This window comes from Gekko japonicus, unplaced genomic scaffold, assembly GCF_001447785.1.
Source record: "Gekko japonicus isolate JY-2015 unplaced genomic scaffold, Gekko_japonicus_V1.1 scaffold27, whole genome shotgun sequence".
Lineage (NCBI taxonomy): Eukaryota > Metazoa > Chordata > Lepidosauria > Squamata > Gekkonidae > Gekko > Gekko japonicus.
The window spans coordinates 1,163,984-1,181,233 of record NW_015172002.1 but is presented as its reverse complement, the minus strand read 5'-3'; the positions used below and the strand labels follow the sequence as shown (position 1 = coordinate 1,181,233).

At 46.8% G+C, this 17,250-nt stretch overlaps 1 protein-coding gene across 5 annotated transcripts in view; it reads right to left on the bottom strand.

Moving 5' to 3' along the window:
- The window catches only part of NUMB (numb homolog (Drosophila)), a 107,947-nt gene that overhangs the window by 90,107 nt on the left and 590 nt on the right, over positions 1 to 17,250 (bottom strand). The gene's annotated exons all lie outside the window — the stretch shown is intronic.

The window sequence follows — 17,250 nt, the reverse complement described above, 5'->3', positions numbered from 1 at the left end:
TTCCTTCCTGCCTGTTGTCTACTAAAACTGCCTCCAAGCTACTTTTCCTATAAAAGGGGAGGTAGGAATGCTATTTTTATGCCGCAGGGGGAAATAGCCATTTGAAAACCTTGCTTACAGTGTTCACTTGCAGCCCAACCTTATGTGACTGCCTCAATGATTTGTATGGAATTCAAAACAATCATCAGTTCATATAGTTCCACATCTGTGAAGTGGCTGTATTCAGCACCATAGGTGATGTGTGCTCACACTTTTCTTAGACTACTTAGGTGCTCATTGGTCAGAACAGACAAGTCATGTATCATTAAAAATCAGCTATATTAGAGTGTATGTGTTGCTTTCACAGCTGCACAGCTGGATGCATTTGTTAGTTGGTGACATTTATTGATAGTGCATGCTCGGAAATTAGAGGACTACAGAAATTACAGGATCAAACTACAGTTCCCAGCTGGCAGTGCAAGAACATCAGTATTTTGCAAAATAGTCAAGGCCACAACGTTAGACAGGCAAATCTTGCCTGTCTCCCTTGCCCAACAAGAACAAAACTACAAAAAAAGCTTATTTCCCCCCAATTTTCCATATATTTTGGGGGTGTGGGTGAATGGAAGGGTAGAGCAAAAGCAAACAGTGTGAGGAAGTCAGTTAACAGTATTTGCCATCTGGACCCAAACACTCCCATGAACAAAACAGACTCAGGAAATCAAAGGGCATGGCTAAAGTAGACAAGTCACATAGCCACCCCCCCAAAACACATTTAAGACATCTTTTTAAATAATTTAACAAAAGGAATAGAAGAGGAATAGGGAATATGCACTAAGCATTTTAGCCCAATTCCAAGCACTCAAGAGAAAATTATCTTTCCAGAGGACTGACTGTAATTTGCAATAGAACTGTCATCCAAACAAAGGGGTGATTTAGCATCCCAGGAGAAAAGCATCTTGGAGGATATTTTGAACAGCTCTTGAAAAGTAAGGGGTGGCTTCAGCTCGAACCTACCACCAAAAACATCTTGTTCCCAAGAAGGGTTGGCTGTGTGCGCGCTGCTATCCTTCTGCCGTCACGATTTGGGGAGCCAATGCCCAGCAAACACCTTGCCAGTGGGATGAGTGAGAGGGAATGGCTGTCTGGACTGGAATGAATGGCCAGTCCATTCTACAAGGAGTCTATGAATCACCAGCCCATTCTACAAGAAGTCTCAGGCGCAGTTGGGGATTTGGACTTAGGTGGACCCTGATGAGCCACCGTCTCCCTGATCACACTGAGCAGAGGACCATACTCTGCTGAGTAAAGTGCCCCAACACAGCCCAAGGAAAATGAAGCCAGGGATGGCTCTGGAATCCAAGGCCCAACACCCCAGGATGATTTGGCGATGCCCAGTAATCATGTTGCCAGAAGGCAGACTGAAAGGCCATTGCTGCAGACCAGGGGTAGGGCTGTCAGGTCTGGAACATATAGAACTACCTTGTAGAACAGTGTGGATCCACAGTGTTGTACCTGGCCATGGGTAACTTCTGCTTTGAAAACACCCCAGGAGGCAATTGGCCATGCCCCATGATACCCGGGACACCAGTAAGGTCACATATTCAACCTGTGCTCTGCCAGCTACAATGACTTCCAGTTGAATACCAGATCAAGTTCAAGGTTTTGGTATTAAAGCCCTATGCGCTCTGGGACCAACATATCTGCAGGACCATCTTTCCCAATATGTCCCCCAGAGAGCTTTATGCTCCATGGACCAACATCTCCTGGCAATCCCCAGCCCAAAAGACATCCACTTAGCCTCAACCAGAGCAGAGCTTTTTCAGCCCTGGTGCTGGCCTGGTGGAATGCTATCTCAAATGAGATCAGGGCTCTGCAGGACTTCATATAGTTCCACAGGGCTGGTAAAACAGATATTCCACCAGGCCTATGGTTGAGGTGGCGGCAGGGCTCCCAAGTACTTACCTTGATTCGGCGGGAGATATGTAGTTCTTTGTGGGACCATTCCCGCGGGGAAAACACAGGCGCTGCACTATTCCGTCACCCAGACATGACATAGGCACGTAGCCGGGCGACGCTCTAGCAATGGGGCTGAAAATTCGATGGTACCATCGAGTTTCCTGCTCCATTACCAGAGCGTCGCCCAGCTACGTGCCTAGGTCACATCTGGGCGATGGAATAGTGCAGCGCCTGTGTTACAAGCAAGAATCTTCCAGCGGGGAAGCATGTGTCCCCTGCCAGTTCGTATGTAGGTACTTGGCAACCCTAGGTGGTGGACTTCCAACTACATTGGCCTCCCCCTGCCCTTTTCTCCCCTGCTCTACTTTATACTAGACTGACCCACTTTTTCTCGGCTATACACCTTTTTTAAAACAACTTTACTATCTGTGGGCACACACTTGTAGAGTTTTTGGTGAGAGACTGTCAATCTATGCTATAGAACTGCCATCTAATGGTGTATATTAACTGTATTTATCTCATTGTCTTGCTGTTTGCTGTAACCCCCCCCCCCAAGCCTACTGTACAGGAGAGGTTGGGCTAGCAATCAAATAAATAAATAAATAAAATTAAGTTGCAGGCAGGCAGACTGAAAGGCCAAGGTGGCACCAGATGAAGGGTCTGGAGCAATGCTCCCTCTAAGCTGTGGAGTCTTGTGAGCAAAAATCCTAATGGCTACTAGCATTAAAGCTGTGAGCAAGCGATTTGGCTACTGCCTAAAATAGTTTGCTCTGGAGTCATCCTTCCTAAGCTGAGACAAAAATCTGTGAGCAAGACGCTAAAAAACTGTGAGCTAGCTCACGCTAACTCAGCTTAGAGGGAACACTGGTCAGGAGCAGTCGGGGAACTGGACTTGGGTGGGCCATGATGGTTCTCAAGCAACCTGGGAGGATTTGGCCATGACCTGTAATCACCTTGCCAGCGTGCAGAATGAAAGGCCATGGTTGCTGAGTACAGAAGACTACTCTCTGGAACAAATGACTAGACCATCCAACAACGTGGATTCATCCCTGTTGGGGACCTGGACGTAGGTGGGCTGTGTTTTCAGAACGCCCCAGAAGGACTGCCCCATGCCAGCAGACAGCCGTCACCTTACCAGTGGGGAGAGTGAAAGGGTATGGCTTTGAGTCTACAGTGGAGCCCATGATCATCACAAATATAGGATGTTACTTGGTGAGCCCCAGCAAGCGAGCACATTGATGGGATTAGCACTCATTCCTCACAGTCACCAGCAGTGCAAGTGAGTGAGGTACACTAACAACGTAAAGGACCCCAGACACCTGGAGCTCCAGCACAAGGGGGAATTCAGAAGAACCTCCCAAACAAGGCCCCTGGCCATGCCCAAGCAGCCCATTAGTATTAGCATGTGTAACCTTGACAGAAGTGAGCAACTGGCTTTTGAGCCCTGGGACAATGGGGATGATCTCACCTACGCTGACACCAAAACGAGGTCTGGGGGGAAAGTTGGCGACCAACCACCAATCACCTGATAGTGGGATGAGTGAGAGGCAATTTTCTGGATTTGACCACACTCCACACCTCCTAGAAGGGAAAACCAGAGAATCCTGGTCACATGTGCCCCCCCCCCCGGTCTGTCTCTAGGCTGCCAGGTGAGAAAGGAAGGACACGGCCCACCACATGTGGAACAGCTGCTGAACAGCGAATCCCTTGGAACTGGTTTGGATTATCCCTGCACTGCAGGCACCTTACCAGTAGCAAGAGTGAAACAGGACTGACAACGGACCGAGCACCTAAAGAAGGAAAGGCCCACAGAGCATGGGACAGGGAAAGGGGAAGAAGGAAGACACTCCCAAAGAAGACCTTTGGCCACACCTCCAGTGTCACCTTGACAGAAGAGAGCGAGTGAAAGGGAATGGCTGGAGCCACGGGATGATGGCAGTGAGGACAAGGAGGAAGACCTGCCAGACCCTAAAAGTAACTGAGGCCTGGGGGAAAGGTTGACCAACCAGCCCTTGACAACGTGGTGAATGTGTTGGGCAATGGAGCCCCCTCCCCCACATCTACAGAGATTGCCGCCAGATAGCTCCAAAACAAGGCCCTGTGCCCATTAAGCAATGCCTTCTCAGCTGAATGTGAGACAGGTGAAGGCTGCATCTACCATGCCAGTGGCGCATGCGAGAGGGAGTGGTTGACCACGGCACACTGAATAAAGGAGAGGCCCTTCTGGACAAGGAGACAAGCCATCACACGCTGAAGCAAGCAATGGGTGAGTCAGGGGATGGCTCGAGGCCCAGTGTCCACCCAATACAACAAACACCCAAACCCAACCCATTCTGCAGCCACCTTCAAGAAAGCAGATCGCAACTGGAAAGGGTGCCTCCAGATGGAACCAGTAACAACATCCAATTCCCAGGAAGGGTTGGCCCAGCCCTGCGTACATTGCTATCCTCCTGAAGTCATCTTTGATTGGAGAGCCCATGCTCTTGACATTGGTGGAAGTGGAAGAGAGTGGCTTGGCGCAACAGAACTAACAGAAGCCCTCCCTGACTTCATCCCCTGTATGCCACCGATGTGTCCTGCCCCCCATCCAGGCTCTGGCTTATGGCTGGCACATCAGGGGTGGTCACTGGCATCGATCCCCAGCGACACCCCGGAGTGATCATCCTGTGCCAGTGGCCAGCTGTCACCTTGACAACAGAGAGGAGATGGCTCTGAGTTTGCACTGGAGTCCATGACCAGCCTGAATAACGGGAAATGTTCCACAGCGAGCCTGCCCCAGGAACACTCAGTCCTCGTTGTCACCTTGCCAGCAGCTGAGTCATAGGGAGCCATCTAACAAGGGGAAGGACCTCCAGACACCTGAAGCCCCAGAACAAGGGGAAAAAAGGAAGATCCTCCTAGACGTGCCCCCAATGCCCATGCAGCCCATCAATGTCACCTTGACAGCAGAGAGAGAGAGTGAAAAGGGATGGCTTGAGCCCTGGGATGATGAGAGTGATGAGGAGGAGGAAGACCTGCCAGCCAATCTCTAAATGAGACCTGGGGGGAAATTAATCACCTTGACAGTGTCATGAGCAAAGGGAGACGTCTATGGAGCCCCCACACACACCAACAAAACAACAGCTTCCAGCCTGCTCCAAAACAGGACCCTGGACCCCGCCTGGTCCAGCAGGCAACACCTTCATAGCAGAGTGAGAGATGGGGTATCTGACTTCGATAGCGAGTAAGGTAGTGGAAACTGTTATTAAGGAAAGAATTAATAGGCACATTGATGAACAAAAACTATTGAGGCAGACTCAGTATGGGTTCTGTAAGGGAAGATCTTGTCTCACTAACCTGTTTGTGTGCTTTGAGGGAGTGAACAAACACGTGGGCAAGGGGGACTGAACAGATGTTGTTTACCTTGACTTCCAGAAAGCTTTTGATAAAGTTCCTCATCAAAGGCTCCTAAGTAAGCTCAGTAGTCATGGGATAAAAGGAAATGTCCTCTCGTGGATCAAAAACTGGCTAATTAGTAGGAAACCGAAAGTGAGTATAAATGGGCAATTTTCTCAGTGGAGGGTGGTAAGCAGTGGGGTACCACAGGGATCAGTACTCGGTCCAATGCTTTTTAACTTCTTTATTAACAATTTGGAGTTGGGAGTAAGCAGTGAAGTGTCTAAATTTGCAGACGACACGAAGTTGTTCAGGGTGGTGAGAACCAGAGAGGATTGTGAGGTGCTCCAAAGGGATCTGTTGAGGATGGGCGAGTGGGCGTCAACGTGGCAAATGGGCTTTAATGTTGCCAAGTGCAAAGTGATGTACATTGGGGCCAAAAATCCTAACTATAAATACACGTTGATGGGGTCTGAACTGGCAGAGACTGACCAAGAAAAAGATCTTGGAGTCGTAGTAGATAATTCAATGAAAATGCCTAGACAGTGTGCGACTGCAATAAAAAAAGCCAACGCTATGCTGGGGATTATTAGGAAGGGAATTGAAAACAAATCAGCCAGTATCATAATGCACCTGTATAAATCAATGGTGCGACCTCATTTGGAGTACTGTGTACAGTTCTGGTCACCACACCTCAAAAAGGATATTATAGCATTGGGAAAAGTGCAGAAAAGGGCAACTAGAATGACAAAAGGGTCAGAACACTTTCCGTATGAAGAAAGGTTAAAACACTTGGGGCTCTTTAGCTTGGAGAAACGACAGCTGAGGGGTGACATGATCAAAGTTTATAAGATTATGCATGGGATAGAGCAGGTCAAGAAAGAAGTACTTTTCTCCCTTTCTCACAATACAAGTACTCGTGGTCACTCAATGAAATTGCTGAGTAGTCGGGTTAGAACAGATAAAAGGAAGTACTTCTTCACCCAAAGAATGATTAATACATGGAATTCACTGCCACAGGAGGTGGAGGCGGCTACAAGCATGGACGGCTTCAAGAGGGAATGAGATAAACATATGGAGCAGAAGTCCATCAGTGGCTATTATCACTGTGTGACAGAGTGTTGGACTGGATGGGCCATTGGCCTGATCCAACATTGGCTTCTCTTATGTTCTTATGATGGCTGCAGCCACTGTGTCAGTGGGGAATGTGAGAGGGGTTGGCCAGGGCAGGGCCCAGGGAATAAAGGAAAGGCCCTCTTGGATGAATAGGGGAGCCACCAAGCACTAAAACAAGCACCGTGCATTGACATGCTGCCTTAAAAACCCCAGGCCATTGCAGGCGAGGAGGATGCCACAGCCCCCCACAGCTGTGGATGCAGTAGCTTGTACCACTACAAACGTTGTCTGACATGCACTGCATGTTCTTGCCAGCGGGCCTGGTAATCGCCCCACCTCTGAATGGTGGTGGTGGCCGGTGGCCAGGAGTTGCAGGAGGAGGTGGTTCAGAGTCAGGGCCCAGAGGGAGTGAAGAGACAAAGAGGGAAAGAAAAGGAAACAGAAAGAACATCCAAACTCTAGGACAAGGCCCTGGGAAAAGAGTCTGGCCATGCGGCTTCAGCAATCACCTTGACAGTGGGGCCCTTTCCTGTACCGCACTGCCACACAAGCAAACATCCAAATCCCAGGGACAGGGAGAGAGAGGGATGCATGGCACACCCCGCAACCAGTCACCCTGCCAGCGGTATGGGCAAAAGGGAATGAATGTGGGAGGACTGTGTGGTCTGGGCAGGGAAACAGCCATGAAAAAGGAACTTGGGAACTTGGACTCTGTTGGCCTGCTGTGCCCAGCACCCGCCCTGTACCCAGAATTACCCCGGCTGCGGTGTGGTCAAAAGGGGATAGCTCCAGATCCCCGAAGGAAAGAGACACATCATGAACCTCAGATAGGCAAAGTTGCTACAGATCAGGATCTTGGTATGCAAGCAGAAATCCAGCCACATGGCTCACCAACTACAGGTTGCCCTCTCCCAACAGTGGAACTTCAACAACATCAGTGACTAAAACGAAGCCTAGAAGGATCTGCCAAGTGTGGGTAGTGGGGCGATTGATGCAGGCAATTTGCTGTCCCCTGAGACCTGTAGACGTCCCCCAAGTCAGCTAAACATTACATGGTGTAATGTCAAGGAGTCAGAACTGTGGCCTGGGAAGGAAGAAGTTGCCCTGGGAACAAGGACTCCATTGGCCTCCAGTGCCTGCCCCGCTCTCCTGTAATAACCCTACCAATACTGTGGAAAAAGGGACCAGGTCCACAACAATGTTTTCCGGGCAGACTTGCCCACAAAATTCCTTCCCCATGTCCACTTGAACATGGTGTGCCCCCCCCCCCAAAAAAGAGAAATCCAACAACAGCACTTGCTGTCTCAGCGACCACAACCAGCTCCCAAAGTCCCATTCCCAGGAAGGATCCACCTGCCAGGTACAGGTTACATGAGGCAATTCACATAGGCTTTTTCCAGTGCCTGGGATCACAGGAAGTCCCCTAAATAAGCCTGAGCAAGTGACGCGACAATGACGAATCACATCCAACAAATACTATGAGGTAGTGCTATGAAGAGGATATTGCTTCGGGAGGTACCAGGATTCTTCTGGGTGAGGTTGATGTTGCTTAGGTTGGCTGAGCTTGATATTGTTTGGGTGGCCATGCTCCCACCCAAGTGCCAGTGGGCCACATGCCAGGATCAACCAGGGAGAAGGAATGGGGGGACACACAGGGGCGGATGACCAAAGGTCATAATCTTACTCCACCAGGTCCAGAGCAGGGTGGCCCAGCAAGGGGAGGTTAACCTTCAGGAAGGCCAACTCATCCACCCTGGCTGGGTCCGGGCAGGAGCAGTGGGGGCTGAGGATGTCTCCCAGGTGGGAGAACAACTGCTAGTTCGGCATGCTGGTGGGAGGGCAGGAAAGGAGATTGATGGCCACCCTAGCGGTTCTGACCATATGACATTCATATGCCCAATACTTACTGGGGCCAGAACTGGCAGGCTCAGTGGACTCCACAAGGTACTCCCTGATCATCACCTCGACAGAATCCTCCACCATCACACACCTCCCCCACCCCACCCCACCCCCAGCACTGCTGCTGACCTCCTACTTCACAACTGACAACCAGAACTGGGGATTCTGGCTCGCCTGTCTCTTACTGGGCTGCACACCCTCCTCCCCCCTCCTCCCCAGCTTCATCCACCTGCTGTTGCTTCTGGCCACGTACACGGCTCTGGAACCTATGCACCTCTGTGCAGAAGTCACACCTGCACTGAACAAGCTGTGCATTATGGAAGGTGATGCTGTCCTTGATGGGGGGGTTGTGCATGCAGGCCAGCTTGTACTCCTACTCTTCGCAGAGAGGATGCACCCTCTCATTGATGCTTACCCGAAACCTGTCTGCCAGGGCCCTGATCCATGGGAGAACTGGCATCCCCTCAGGGCACACAGCCTGTTCCAGCTCTCAAATAAGGGGGGTGACTTGCCCCAGGCTGGCCATGTCGGTGCAGAGCATGTTGGTGGTGTCCTGGAACAGCTTTAGGACACACTCCATTTGGGAGAGGGTCAGCCAGTCACAGGAGCTGATGCTGGATGGTCACAGAGATGACATCCTGCACCACATTCCTCTGTTCCACCAAACACACAATCATGGTGTAGATGGAGTTCCATTGGGTGGCCATGTCCTGGACGGGCCAGAGTTCATGCTCCTCCTCCTCTCACAGCAGAAGCGCAGCCCTGATGCTGCACAAGAAGTGGCCAGCCAGGCACCAGCATTTCTCCAACAGGGCCCTAATCTCAAGGGTGGTGGCATCCCATCCCCCCCTTAGTAGTGCTCCCTAGCCCAGGACATCCCTCACCACCAGGTGCAGCCTATGTGCCAGGCAAATGATGTTCTTCAAGTGTGCACCTCTTGCCAGCACCTGCATGTTGGCAATGGCACCCATGACCAGGCAGCCATGTGTCTGCCACCCAAACATTCCTTCAGGCTACTCTGTATCACCACAGTGATGTTGGCCATTGTGTGGTCCACATCCATCCTGTGTGTGCAGGAGAACCATCCTGTAGCCAGGTGGCAGTAGGCCCCTCCCCTCCCAGTATATGGTGGAGGTCCCACTCTAGAGTTTCCCCCAGTTGCCATCAGTGGGCAGTGAAGGAGAGCCATGGCACAGCTGCTTCCTGGAGTTGGACTGGGGAGTGCTAGATGGGGGCATACCGATGGAAACAGGAGCAGCAGGGAGTTGGAAATCTTGGGATGTGGAAGGGGAGGATGCATCATTACCACCACCCTCCAATACACAGCTGTCACGATGAACCCTTCCAAACAGTTTTGTGCTGCAGCTTAGGCGGCAACACTGAAAACTCTCAAGCAGCAGTTGAGAGCCCCATGGATGTGGATGGAGGAGGGGAAGTGGATGCTGAGACCCCTTATGATGTGCTGGGGGGTATCCTCTGCTGTGGGGGAGGGTCTGTGCTCACTGTCCCCGACCACTTGGCACAGGGGGAAGCGATAGCATCCTCCCGTGGCCAAGAGCACGACCCCTTCCACTCCCTCTCACGGTGCTGAAGACCTGACCAAGAAAGCACTCAACCGAACCACAGCCCAGGACAGTTGATCAAGTGGGGCTTGGCAAGTTGCCAAAGAGGAAACCAGACAGGCAGGGAAGCAGGCGAACAGGCACAGATCGATGGCCCCCCAGGGAAGCAGTTCAGTTGGGAGGAGGTTTCAAACTAGGCATAGAGAGCTGGGCACTAAAATCACCCCAAGTTACTCCCAAAGACTGGAACAAGTTCCCCAAGGCAGGATGGGTGCAGGGAGACAGGCTGACAAAGACAGAGCACCCCCAAGGAGAGGAAGGTCGGTGGGGGGGACTGAAGTGGAGAGCTAGGAACTCTGTAATTAGCAGGCAGCAGTGCCTATCAAGTTTTGGAGGGTCCCTATTTGTGTTTCCAAGGCTGAAAAACACCACCCCCACTGTTGCCTAGCATTTTCATGCCAGAGTTTCTGGCGGGGTTTCATTTTTCGAGCTGCCCCAAGCTGCACCCAAAAACTCAGGAGATTTCTTCGGAGACCACATCCATGCCATTGTCTCCCAAGCCCCAATCCTGCCAGAATTCAGCATGAAATTTGGCTTGTCATGCGGTTCATGCACATCCCTAGCACTTATGGCTACCTTCAATGTCAAAAATCAACATCTCCTGGTGGTTTCCGGCCTGAGTGACATCCGACTTGCCTCAATGAGGGACAGGGCCTTTTTTGGTCCTAGCCCCTACCTGGTGGAATGAACTCCAATTAGAAATTAGGGCTGTGTGGGACCTATTACAGTTCTGCAGGGTCTATAAAATGGAGCTCTTCTGCCAGGCTTTTAATTGAGGCAGCGGATGTCCACCTGCTAACTGGCCTCCCCTCCAGTGACCTCAGATCCGAATGGCCGGCCACCTGGAAACCAACTGCCCCTTGCTGGGATCTGCTGAGGCACCTTTTTCTTTTTTTACTGACTGCTGTTTTTAGATATATTTTAATTATCAATTGTTGTATTGTACATTTTATGATGGAACCCACTCTAAGCCCGCTTGCGGGGAGGGCGGGATACAAATCGAATACAATAAGTAAAAAAATAAATTAATAAAAATGGGTTTGTCCATGACAGGTATGAACACAGCTTGATGCCTTGCTCGCACACTCTCCCCATTTCTCCCCATTCTGCTTGTACACAGAGGATGACTGGCATCTCACAGTCCAATTGCAAATGGACCTTGAGCTTACTTTGAGGTTCTAGCAGGGGAGTGCAGCTATCATATACCCTTGACCGAAGAACAGCACGCTCCTATCTGGGATGGTCATCCTCTTCCGCCGAGCATACAGCTTCCGGGAGGGACACACATGGAGCAGTGAGGGAGGGAGGGGATACCTGCCTAGCTAGCCAGATCAGCCGAAGCAACCCTGACAATCAATGGGGTGACAGATGTTGCAGCGATTGCCCTCACATCCTGTTAATGTTATTAAGTCAAAGGTTCTTCTTTTCAGTAAAAACGAGGAATAAAGAAGTACAAGTGGACAGTAGCAGGTCAATCCATGGAGCAAGTGGAACATTTCAAATATCTAGGAGTTATTTTTCAAGCAAGCCTTTCTTGGAAGGTGCACTTGAACTCTGTTGCAAAAGTTACTATGAGTATTGGGAAGGCCACCTCAAGAGTTTATTACTCCTCTGTAGACGATATATTCCTGCAGCCATTAAAGAATTTAATGCTAAAGACTCCAGGCAGATGTTATATGCTGCCGGGGTTTGGATCACAGCAGTAACAGACAACATCGATAGATAACCATTTAGATTCCTATGTAATATTTTGGGAACCCCTCGATGTGCGTCCGGAATAGCTTTGGGAGTCGAAACTTTGAAGCAAAGGCCTGGTAGAGCATTCAATCTGAAAATTATGATCCTAAAATCAAATCCAGAATCAAGCCTCCTTGGACTTCTCAAGTTGGACCACAAAACAGACTGGGACAGATTACTGGATCATAAATTATCGTGTTTGGGCATTGCCCGTGATATGACAGAAACAATGAGTAGGCAAGAACTTACCCAGCTCATTATAAGATATCTGAGGAACTTTAATTATATGTTGATTAGAGCTTGCAGAGTGTGTTCATCTTTCTCAGTAGGCATTCTCACTCCAAAATAACCCCAAACTATCTATCTGGGCTATCTCTTCCAAAGTACAGAAGGGCATTCATGCTTGCGTGCCTGAATGCCCTAGCTTCAGCAGTGATGATAGATTCACTGAAACTCCATATTCAGATAGACTCTGCAACTGTGGAAACAACAGAATCAATTATGTGGATCATATTCTTTTTGACTGCCCCAAATTTCCAGATCTAAGAGCTGAATTGATCTCTCCATTAGTTAATCAGGACTTCATCTCTTCAGAAGCTAAATCACCTTGGCTACTCAGAGATATATACTAACAAACCTCTTTGTGTGTGTGCGAAATTTCTGGCAGCTGCTGTTACGCGACATGGTAACTTTTGTAGTAATTTTTAGGCTCTTCTCTTGTGGGGTGAAGGTTTGCTGTTTATGACTCTGGTTGTGAAAACAGTAATCAAGTAGTAAGTAAGTAAATAAATAAATAAGGTTCAATTGCAGGCACCTTACTCTGGTTCCCCACACACAAATGCAAACCAGGATTCTAAGGAAGGATGAAATCAAAACTTAGTACCCCAGTTTGGTGGCGGGAGGAAACAACCTCCAATTTGCAAACATGTCTGCATTTAAAAAATCACAGTAAACTGCAGCATCCCAGTAGTTTTCAATCACGCCTCAAGTGCAAGGGGAATGCATAAGCAATTCATGCCTGTAAGGAACAAACTTCTGTTTGTCATGGCATTTTTGTGGAACCAGTTTCCACAACTTTCTCAATTACTAAACTATTTTTGAAAGTGCAAAATAAAACAGTAGTCACCGAAACCTTTGCTGTCATGGATGGCAGCTAAGCAACCACATTGGAAGACTAACTGCATATATACACATGATCAAATGCTACCTGTTTTAGAGCTGTAATCCTATATTATAGACCTTACTGATAACAAAATCAACCAATTACAGTTAAGCAAGGGGGATTTTGTGCAACACTTGTCACTGTTAACCCTGATGATTGAAAACAATCCTCCTTACACAAATATAGTTTGCTTACCTTTTCAGATCTTGGAAAAGGCAGGAACCCTCTTTTCCAAACTCTGGTTGGAACAATAATGCCCCTCAATTTCCCTGATAGTCAGGAAGATCACCCTCTTCAGCAACCCACCACAGTATTGCTCTAGTTTGGGCAACTTCTCTGACATCTGTCCTGTCTTTTGGTTAAAGCAGGACCGAAGAAATTGAATACAACACTTCAGCACCATGCTAGGAGAGCAACCAGGATTCATGAAAGCCGCCAAAATGTTACCTGGTTGAGAGCCAAACTGCACAACATATTTTTGGTCAGTTGGGTCTAGACATTTTGCACTGTGTAGCTCCAGTCTCCCCCAAGCAATTTTGTCTCCAGAAAATGGTGCGGGGGGGGGGGGTTGAGGCAGGAGACCCTCCTCCCCTAAAGGTACAGTTCCAACCCAAATTGGGTTCCCACCAGCTTTTAAAATTATATCCTGACAGCTACTAAGTCATGGTGATGAAAGTGAGATGCATCTGGGGAACCTGGATCTGGCTCACCAAAACCTGTATTGTGTAGCTTGGCCCTAAATCAGCCTGCTTTGGAAACTTGTAAAGAGAGCCTTCCAGGCTGTACTGAGAAGTACTGCAACTCAATAGCAGGCTCTCCATCAGACCCCCTAAGTAAATGCCAAGGAAGAGGATGCATATAGAGGCATTCCTTTGTAGCCTTCTCCCCCATGTCCAGGACCAGATACAAGTAGCACACAGTCAAGACACAACCTGTATAGAGCAGACAGGTACTAATATGGTAAGTGGAAAGTGCTGTTAAAAAACCCCCCACAGTTTAGCATTATACTACTTTCATCACTAGAATTCTGGCACTTCCCATCAATAAATTCGTTTAAAGCTTACTGAAAGTCCCCCCCCCAAAAAAAAAAATATATGGGAGCAAGAGGTCAAAAGTCATCAAAAGGCTAATTTTATCCAAAAGTCATAAAAATTTTCTTCTAAGAACAACCAAGATGTTGAGAAATAATTTTACTCTTTTATGCATGTTCAAAATTCTTTTACTGGATTTACTTTGATTGTTGAAGTCTACTTGTTGGTTTATAAATGATGATCCTACATCTTGGACTAATCTACAGCCAAAATTTTCCAAGAAGCCTCTGGATTTTATTAAAATGTTTTTAAAGATAAAATTGAAAAGATTTCTGATCATATAGCTATGGTATGAATGTGTGTAACTTTGAACTTAACAGCGGCTTAAGATACAGAACTTCCCAAACTAGTACACTGGTGTATAAGCCATTTGGCAAAATACCAGGGTACCCAATTTTTAGTTATGATGCTTTAATAATGAAACAAAGAATGCATACAATATGTCACATCTTCTAACATGGTATATTACAAGGCACAGGAAATTCTCTCCCAGGCTTTAAAGAGATTATGAAGTAGTTACTCACTGGTGACCATGAACTAGGTTAAATTAGGGAGGTAAATAAGAACTTGCCCTTTCACAAGTAAAAATTGCCTTCAGTCAACTTGACAAGGAAGTTTGAAAAGTTAACTCTTTCTTCTGGGCTGTAAAATATTTCTTCCAGGCTATAAATCCTTAAAGGATAGACTCCAGCATAAGTCAGTTGTCAAATCGTTACATGCATTCCTTTATTAAAGGCCTTACTTTCTTGATGCATAAATCATTTTAGCTTTACATAATTCCAAAGCATAAAGAGATTGTCAACTTTTTCTAATGTGAAAGCCCTGGAAGCGGTTGCATTTTTGTAATTATATAACCTTTAATAAATCATTAGCTACTTAACAAGATTTTAATAAGAACTTTCTTTACCCCAGAACTTTGCCTATGGAACTGGAAACCTAGTATTTTTAATCAATCCCTCCAGTACATACATAAACTTTTATATTAAGCATAAACTTTGATTTTAAAGGTCAATTTTAATACCAGTTCTGAAAATAAAGACATGTTCAGAACAAGACAACTTTGAGCTCATATATAAATGGGGGAAATGCCCTCCATATTATTCTGTCATTTTCAAAGGCATCTATTTCATAAATGTACTCTGAAGAACTTGAGTGCAGTTTACATGAAATATCTGTTATTTCATTTAAGAAGTTGATTCTTCTGAGTCACAACACACAGATGTAGTTGAAGTGGGGGAATGCAGTCTAGTAACTTCTGCAGACCCATCTGCCCGGTTAGATCAGGGCATCTTTTGAAATTAGCACTTAACATATGGTAAAAAAAAGATCCTTGCTAAATGTTAGATTACATTCTTAAATATTACATTGTTCCATAACATACCTAAAATCCACTTATACCAATGTGTTCTCCAACTAACTGCAATCCTAAGAACACTTTCCTGCAAATAAGGCCCATTAAGTATACCTAAGGAGGGTTCCAGAATATTTGTTACAGCTTTATAAAACCTGTTTAGGATTACTCTCTGGTATATATAATAAATATCTCTGGATGAATTCTTATTTCAATAAAAGATGCATTACAGTAGAAACATGTTTTCCCATCACTGCGTATTTTCTTCTAAAAGTATAAATGATTTATGCCAATTAATTCTTGTTTCAGTGACAGAAGTGCTCACTATACAACGTGTTGAAACTTTGTTAATATTTGTACAAAACTTTTTTGTGTAACAGAGCTGGGACTTAACCCTGTTTCATCCCACACATTCTGTATTTTGTTTCACATTAAGGCAGCCTGTCTCACCATTTGATAAGAGACATGGGTAAAGATTACACATTCTTCTTCTATTGAATTTCTGTTTGTGTTTTGCTCACATGACTGTGATGTCATCAGTTCAGTGTTTCCATGAAAAATGGCCAAGAAGTGAAGGAACAGGAAAAAACAGTTTTAACAATCCAGTGATGAGCACTATTTTTTCTATGTCAAACATATTAAATAGCAGATGGCCTTAAAAGACTGACCCTGACTTCAACTACACAACAATAAAGAATTAGGGAAGCCAAAAATGTGCTTAACACATACACTTTTGCATCAGACACTAACCAGAAACAAGTGCCACTGTGGTTTCGCTTACAATTCCAACTCCCTAAGTGTTCTGAGCTGAGAACTCGAGTACACAATCTAGGGAACCCAAAAATGCTTAAAACAAATAGTTTACTGCATACAGACAGCAACACTTTGTAAAATGTAGCACACTTGCAGACTGAATTAGCTACCAGAGGGGGGGGGAGCCCTGGAAGATATGACAAGCCACGTTTTAAACAAAATAAATTCTACTAGAATATCTGTTACAGCTTTGTAAAACATTAATAAACAGGTTACATAAATCTTGTAGATTAAGGCGTTATGGATCAATACTGTTGCAAAACATGATGCCAGCCAGTAGTTAAAGAAGTGATTATGTGTAAATTCATTAAACCCCTCTGAGACATTTTAGCGAGCCTTCAACATTTTAGCATCTGATGAGTCATAAGTATAATCAGTGATTTATGTAATATTCACTAACCCATGAAATCAAGTAATATAACTGAACAGCAATTGCAATTTGCCTTAAAGCATAAAGCAACCCACAGAAAAACCCATTCATTCACTTGTTTTATGCTCCTATCCCTGCAATGGAAAACCACAAAACAAGAGATGTTCTTGAATGACCGGGTCATCATGTTGACAAAGCCACCACCCCGCTCATGGAAACGCTTTGAAATTAAACCACGTTGTCTCAGTCCTATTGTGCACCAAATCTATTTCCTATAAAGCCCAGTAAGGACTGAGATAAGCCACAGCAATGCTCGCCTCCATTCGCATACCAGCTCTCCACTCTTCCCCCACGAGGCACTGAAGTAAGCGCTCAGCAAAAGGATTCACTCAAACAAGTAGCGCTGAAATAGCATAAAAATACAAGACAGCAAGCCACTCCCGGACACCCATTTAGAAACGCCTAGACTCGGGGAAACCGGGGCCTAGAAGAGAACGCGATTCCCGGGCACGCACGAAGCCAGGAAATGGCAAGTCTTCCAGCTGAGATTCCTCCTCCTCGGACCGTGTGGTACCTCCGGCGAGGCACTTCTACCACACACGCCTCTCAACTTCCTGCATCGCCTCACTCCACACCTCTTTTCCTTTTGCAGAGGACTCCTGATCTTCCTGCATTCCTCTGTCACTGGCTTCTCGCCCAGGTTCATTCTGGGGTTCAGCCTGGGTCCTCCTTAACTGTAAAGGAGCCGAATCAAGAGCAGACTCCCGTTTCTTCCG